This window comes from Maniola jurtina, chromosome 6, assembly GCF_905333055.1.
Source record: "Maniola jurtina chromosome 6, ilManJurt1.1, whole genome shotgun sequence".
NCBI classification, from domain to species: Eukaryota; Metazoa; Arthropoda; class Insecta; order Lepidoptera; family Nymphalidae; genus Maniola; species Maniola jurtina.
Genome location: NC_060034.1, coordinates 3,002,364 through 3,010,860, shown reverse-complemented (window position 1 = coordinate 3,010,860; position 8,497 = coordinate 3,002,364).

Below are 8,497 nucleotides of genomic sequence, written 5' to 3'. Positions count from 1 at the left end.
GGCTATATTTTATACGAAAAAAAGGCCTCACAGATGTTTGTGGTTCTGTTAAAACAGTTTTACCATGCGGTGACTCGTGTAAAAACAACCTTAGATGCAACATGCAAATCTTGCTTTCAATTCTGCACCCAAGTGAAAAGTTGGATTACAAAGATAACATTTATGCTACAACCAAAAAACCAAAAAAACCTTATTACCAGAACTCCACTTCCTAAAATTTAATTTTGTATCAATTTCGCAGGCAGAATGTGTTTTCAGCCAAGTTAACCCGAAGGTTCTTAAAAGGCAGCCGTTCATTTTCCAAGCCATTAGCCGCTACACATTTCCACCTTATTATTTCTTGGAGGCCCGGCGTAATTATGTTCTCTCTACGTTTGCAAAATTCTATTGAAATTAGCGAGCGAATTTTTATTTAAAATAATTATAAATGCGAAAGTGTATCTATTGGTCTGTTATCTTTTCACAGGCCATCCGTTTAACCGATTTAAGATATTTGGTAGAGTTTTGCATCCCGGACATAGGCTTTTATCCCGAAAAATAAAAGAGTTACAATGGGATTCCCACGGGATCCCTGCTTCTAATCAACATGCAAAAATGAAATGTTGGTATGGTTACAATGATTCCACAATGTTATATAATACAAAGAGCAGGTGCATTCAGTTACACAAATGCGCGAAAACATTTCGAGTACATAAAATAACGTTATATAAAGTGATATTTGACATGTTTGTGGTATAATAATTACCTGTGCCTATTGTTCACGATCAAAATCCTCACTGTTATTATATTGCATGTTTATATACCGAAATATTAAAATCCTATGTTGAATTTCATTAGGTATACTAATTTATGTTAGGAAAATAAAATCCTATACTATGCAGATTTCCTCATAATATTTTCCTTCACCGTTAAAGCAAGTAATTAATTGCTTAAAACGCACATACCTCCAAAATTTTAGAAATGCCTATAGGATCGAACCCTCAACCTCTCAAATAGAATCGCAGACGTCTGAACGACTGGGCTATAACTATTTTGTGATACAATTACATGTAGGAGTGGCTCTATATGAAATACAAAGTGAGACATTTCATTTGTGACATCAAAATATAATATGAAACTCCGCAATGACGAGCGACTGTAATTGCGTTGTACGCTGCGTAACGTTCATTCATTTGCGTTGAAAATTAACGCAAATGAATTGCAACGCCTCGTAATGTGATATGAGTATGTGTGCTGGGAGTTATAATGAGTCATTCTGAAGTGTGTATGTTAGTTTATTTCACTAGCTGATGCCAGCGACTTCGTCCGCGTGCATTTAGGTGATGCTCACCTTTTAATTTTTCATTACAAAAATTAGCCTATGTTAATTTTCAGGTTCCCATCCATGCAAAAATTACGCTTATCCGTTGCTGCACCGTGGTTGATGGACAAATCAATAACCAACAATCTCACTTTTGCATCTAAAATATGGATAGTGCTACATGAGAGTGGTTCTATATGAAAATAAAAGTGAGATATTTCATTTGTTACATCAAAATATAATATGAAACTCCGCACTGACGTGCGAGTGTAATTGCGTTGTACGCTGCGTAACGTTCATTCATTTGCGTTGAAAATTAACGCAAATGAATTGCAACGCCTCGTAATGTGATATGAGTATGTGTGCTGGGAGTTATAATGAGTCATTCTGAAGTGTGTATGTTAGTTTATTTCACTAGCTGATGCCAGCGACTTCGTCCGCGTGCATTTAGGTGATGCTCACCTTTTAATTTTTCATTACAAAAATTAGCCTATGTTAATTTTCAGGTTCCCATCCATGCAAAAATTACGCTTATCCGTTGCTGCACCGTGGTTGATGGACAAATCAATAACCAACAATCTCACTTTTGCATCTAAAATATGGATAGTGCTACATGAGAGTGGTTCTATATGAAAATAAAAGTGAGATATTTCATTTGTTACATCAAAATATAATATGAAACTCCGCACTGACGTGCGAGTGTAATTGCGTTGTACGCTGCGTAACGTTCATTCATTTGCGTTGAAAATTAACGCAAATGAATTGCAACGCCTCGTAATGTGATATGAGTATGTGTGCTGGGAGTTATAATGAGTCACTCTGAAGTTTTATGTTAGTTTATTTCGTGTTTTTAACATTTGTGTTGTGAAATTGTCTCTCTCTTCGTCATAATTCCGAAATTCCATTTCGTTCCCTGTATTCCTTAATGCCAATGTTCATTTTTCGAATAAGTATTAGGTATGATGAAAATATTTCTTAGTCTACAACTTAGCTTATAAAATCACAATATCACACTATAATATTATAAAGGAGAAAGTTTGTATGTGTGTGTGTGTGTGTATGTTTGTTACTCCTTCACGCAAAAACTACGGGACGGATTTTGCTGAAATTTAGAATGGAGATAGATTATACCCTGGATTAGCACATAGGCTACTTTTTATCCCGGAAAATCAAAGAGTTCCCACGGGAATTTTTAAAAACCTACTTCCACGCGAACGAAGTCGCGGGCGTCAGCTAGTAATATTATAAAGGAGAAAGTTTGTATGTGTGTGTGTGTGTGTATGTTTGTTACTCCTTCACGCAAAACTACTGGACGGATTGGGCTGAAATTTAGAATGGAGATAGATTATACCCTGGATTAGCACATAAGCTACTTTTTATCTCGGAAAATCAAAGAGTTTCCACGGGAATTTTAAAAAACCTACATCCACGCGAACGAAGTCGCGGGCATTCTCTAGTCCGCAATAAAATTATTGCGGAAGACATCGTACTATACTAGAACAACTTGCCCTAGTGAGGTTTTTGTAATAGAGCTGAACAGGATACAAACCTCACAGTTAAGGGTAAGGGATAACCACTCGATTAGATCATTACATCGTCATGGCGAAGTTTGTTCCCGAGCAATAGATGCCCAACTTGGTGTTTGCGAACATAATTACGGCTTTCGCAAGCTGCGATTGGGCGAACGCGCCGTGAAATTGGTACACGCTACTTACGGTGCCTCCGCTTATACTCTGAACTTGTGCTGATTTTCATAATTTATAATTAACTAGAGGATGCCCGCGGCTTCGCTCGCGTGGATTTCAGTTTTTTGAAATCCCGTAGGAACTCTTTGATTTTCCGGGATAAAAAGTAGCCTATGTCCTTCCTCGGGATGTATCCTATGTCTGTACCAAATTTCATTAAAATCGGTTCAGCGGTTGGGCCGTGAAAACGTAGCAGAGAGACAGACAGACACACTTTCGTATTTATAATATTAGTATTAGTATGGATTTATTGCTCCTGCAAATAAATTTAGTGGTGTTGCAAGATTTTTATTTTTTATTGTTATAAAAACAGAACACTTATTCATCTTAGTGTTTTCATCATTTATAATTAATTGGTTAAATAACTTACTTCATACTCCATAATAATTTACATAAATTACGTACAAAACTACAAACAAAAATTAAAGTACTTAGTGTAGCGTTTAGGCTGCGGAAGAATCTCTTTAATTATTATATTACCTTCTAGGTAAACGCATTCCATCTTAGGCCACATCCTCACTTTCCATCAGGTATGATTGTGGTCAAGCGCTAGCCTATAATGAATAAAAAAAATTGAAAATATTATGCTAATTTACAAAGAAATAATGTTTTGTCAGAAGTCAATAATATTAGTAGTTTTCCTAAAACCTAACTTCGGTAGCATGTTGGTAAGTTTGGCGACTACCGATCAAACCTACAAACTAATTCCAACTATCTTGCTAACTTCCCCTTATCATACGGATTTCCACCTTATTCCGTTGATTTATAACACCCTTTACTTACATGCAATGCATCTTGCCTTCCTGATAAATTAATATTAATGTGAACCTCAAGGATGTCGGGTACCTTATTTAATAATGATTAATTAATTATTTATTACAGTAAATAACTTTAGTTTTGGTAACTTAGCACGACGATATTAGTACTGGCGTACCAATTACATGTATAGGAGAACATAATAGCCTTAAGTGAATCAGTTCCTTATTTTAAAGGTTTTGTGTTAACACAAAACCTTTGACACAATTCTTTTCATAGTTATTCGCACTTGGCCAGCGCGGTGGACCATAGTCAAACCCTTCTCATTCTGAGAGGAGACCCCTGTTTAGTGGTGAGCTGGCTGACGGTGAGTTGATAATAATGATGATCCATATTAATATAATAACTGCAAAAGTATTTGTATGTATCTGTCTGTTACCTTTTTACGGCCCATTGTAAACAACTTGCATTGCATTGATTTTCAAAAATCTAAATCCACGCGGACGAAGTTACAGGCATCATCTGGTTTAGAATAAATCACTTCGAATGTAACACAGAGCAGGTACCTTGACAGCAGGTCATTATCAACTCACGACTATTACAGGGGTCCATTCGGTATCGCCCAAGATTGATGGGGGCGGCTTTCACTAGGCCATTTCATTCACTCCGGTTACAAATGGCCGACGTGTTCAGCAAAACGGATTGGCCTTAAGAACCTTACAGACTTATTGGCCCATTACAGCATTCTGTTAATAGCTACGTGCACGCAAGGTTCACATCTAAAATGTTATATTAATATACAAAACTACAGAGTACAAGAATAAAAACACGAACAAAAAATATAAAAACACGAACATTTGGATAGCGCGACATTATATCTTACATCGCCATCTAGCGAGCTTACCACGATTGTTATAGCTTCATTTTGTATCGCTGAAGATGACAGTGGCTTAGGTAGACCTTTTTATTCACTTCAACTTACAAAATGTATTTATTTGAAAAAAAAAAATTGATGGCTAAAAGTTTACATCTAAAATGCTATAATATGCACAAAACTTAACATAACTTAAGCATTTAGCATAAATCTAAGAGTTTGTTAAATGTAAAAAAATAACACTTTGTTAGTGAGATATTACATCTTACAACGCCATCCAGCGGGCTCACAACGATTTTTATGGCTGTTTTCTTCATTTGCTATCGCTGAAGAGTGATAGACAGTGACTAACAGTAGGTCATTTTATTCACTTCAAGTTTCAAATGGCCGACATGTTTAACAAAACGGATTGGCCTAAGAACTTTGCAGACTTATTGGCCCATTTCAACATTCCGTTACAGCACGCATAGCCTACATCACGCTATTTAAAACTGCCAGTAACCAGTAATGTGTTGGTTATCAAATATCTCGCTACCACCATACGATCCGATAAGAAAAAAGATTTTTTTTCTTAATTATTGTGAACATGGTCAAAAAACTAGGTGTAACTGTGTTAGCGAGAATATATGTGTGTTTGTGTGTTTTTGAAAAAAAGCTAGCCTAATGTGACTTTGGCTTCCTATTTAGGGGTCTAGGGATCTCTTGAAGTTATGTGTGTTTTAATTAATTACATATCACTTGTTTTAATGAGGAAGGAAAACATCGTGAGGAAACCTGCATGGCTGAGACTTAGCCATAATATTCTCAGAGGTTTGAGAAGTCTACCAATCCGCACTTTATCAACATAGTAGACTATGGTGTGAATTATTCTCATTCTAAGCCTCTAGTCAGATCATGGTCAAGCGCTCAACTGATGTCGATAAAAATACTAAGGAAAGAGTATTTGCTTAGGTATGCAATGCAATTTTTGTATAAGCGCCTTTGCGACTATACCACGCTGCCAAGCTCCTAGTCCACTGCATAAATCTCCAACGTTGTTTTATTTATATCGGTATTTACATGTAAAACTGAAATACGTCGGTACAGCGTTTTTAAATCAAGGGCTTGAATTATTTAGCTGCGGTCGGAGCGGCGCGACGTACGAGCGGTATGGTCGATATATTTTGCGCTTTTTACAAAAATTACTGGAACAATTTGTAAAATTAAGCTCGAAAGAGTTATGTAGAGCTTAATATTACAAATCGTACAATAATGTAATAGGCGTCCATTAAACAATACAATTTTGCATAAGCAAATATTGTCAATCATGACTCAATTATGATTAGGCAGCTTATCCGTTGTATTAACCCTAAAACAGATATCCTAGAGTAATTAATCCAGGGCGGATATATGGACACCAAATAATGTCACAATAAAACGGACCCTAAATCTATTAAGTTTAAAGTTAAAAATTGAGTAGTGATTGTCGCAAGGTTTCCAATTGTAGCGTTGCCGCTGGTTGTTGACGTATGGATGAACCTGAGTTTTAAATCAAGATAGATAAAGTCTATTTTACTTTAACGTTAAAGTGTTTTGACGATCGAATTATAAAATTGATTGATATTGATAATTGATACGATTGATATTGATGAACGTTGATAACAACGTTGATGAAAAAAATCTTATACCACAGAGTAAGGAATCCTTTTTTTTTATTTTTTTCTCTCATCTGTCTTTACACTGATTAGCCAATGTCAAGTTTGTAGTTATTTGCAACATGTTAGTTAAACTATACAAGTATGGACCCCGTCTGTGCCGGCGCTCGCCGACACACGCACGGCACCCCCTTAGAGCGCTTTCCAGTTTTAACAAAAAAAAAACACTCCAAAAAGGCAGAGCACGCCCGCCAGCTCAGACGAAGGATGATATACAGTATTCTGTGTTTTTACTAAGGCAATCTGTGGAGAAAACTTGTGGCCGTGCTACTCCTTGCCACTTCTATAACATAAACTGTGGCTCAAAACCGCCTCACGTGCCATGCACAGTTTCGCTAATGGAAAACCGATTAGCGACATATTAGTGAAGTTGGGATAACATGTGGGGATGCTGCCAAGTGTCGTTATCTGCTTGTATTGATTATCAGGAAACAAAATACAGGGTGTAAGTAGAACGCCAGCAAAGACGAAGACAGGTGATAGTTCTGATTATTACTGATAATGCCACAAAAAAAAGGCGTTAATTTTTATTAAAACTGTATTTTTTTAAAGTACGCAATGTATTTCAAATAAAACATCTGACTAGCGCTAGAGAGAAACGAACGTTGCGGAGTTAATGCCACGCCATACACAGTTTCGACAGACAAACAGACTCACTTTCGTATTTATATGCAAATATATCAAAATACGGTTAATTATTATTTATTATTTGTCACTACTTTGCCAAGCAAATTATTGTCTTTTTATAAAATAAAATGATTAATAAGTTCATAAGTTTTATCTATCATAATAACGTTTTATATTATTTACTGGTTAAATAACGTTATCTATTATTAAAATAAAATAACTAAGGAGCCGTTACAAAATTATTATGAGTGTTTTATTTAATTTAATAATAAAATTGCAGTAAAACAACAATATAAGTAGCACATATTTCAAGGACACCGGTAAATAATGTAATGTTCATCGGAATTATGCGCCAAATTGTGTATATTGGTGGACGGTTCTCAAGGTACTCCAAAACGTAGTTGATCAATTGATGTAACTCTTCATCTAAAATATTGGAAATCAAAATTATATTACTAAAATTTTATAAAAGGCTAGATGATGCCCGCAACTCTGTCCGCACGGATTTAGGTTTTTTAAAATCTCGTAAAAATTCTTTGATTTTCCGGGACCAAAAGTAGCCTTTGTCCATTCCCGGGATGCAAGCTAGCTCCGTTTCTTTCGTCAGAAAAAGCTACCAGACAGACAGATACACAAACTAACTTTCGCATTTATTATTAACTAGATGATAAATATTACGCAGCTTCGCCCGCGTGGATTGGTCAAATCCCTTGCAGTATCAGGACTAAGAAGTTGGAATCCAAATTTCTTATGGAACAATGTTCCAAAGTTCCTCTATCGATTCAAAAAAAAAGCGCAAATCGGTTCAGAAATCTCGGAGATATCAGTGCATAGGTAGAGAAACACAACTCCTCCATTTTTAGAGTCGGTTAAAAAAGTAGCCTATGTTACCCCTTGGTTAATCCTCTACTTGTCTGTGAAAGTCCCGACAAAATAGGTTCAGCCATTCCGAAGATTAGCCCGTTCAAACAGACAATCACTTCACTTTTATTTATTATAATATATAGATTAAAAAAATAGGAAGTCACAGGCTTAGCTACTAACTTGCTAGCTCACTTATAAAAAATCTTTAATTTTACCTTTGTGCATCATTAACATATCTCCAAGTGTCGCTTTGATTTTGTCGTATTCATCGAATAGCATTTCTGCGATGAAAGCTGATACACACATTAAAGCTATACTGACTATTCCTTCAGTTAAAATATTTACTATCGTATTTACCTCTCTCTGAGAAAAACAGAAACACTATTATTATTATTTTAACTAAATAAATAATTCTCACTTCCATCGCTTATAATTTAAATAAACCCTTTTGAACTAAACATATCTTTTCCATGTTCAATAATATTATTTATCTATTTTTTTAATATTGACAGACTTAGATGGAGGCTTGACTGCAATTAAATCTGCTAGTAAGTGATGATGCTGCCTAAAATAGATAAGAAATCCATCCATACTAATATTATAAATGCGAAAGGGTGTCTGTTTGTCTGCTACGTTT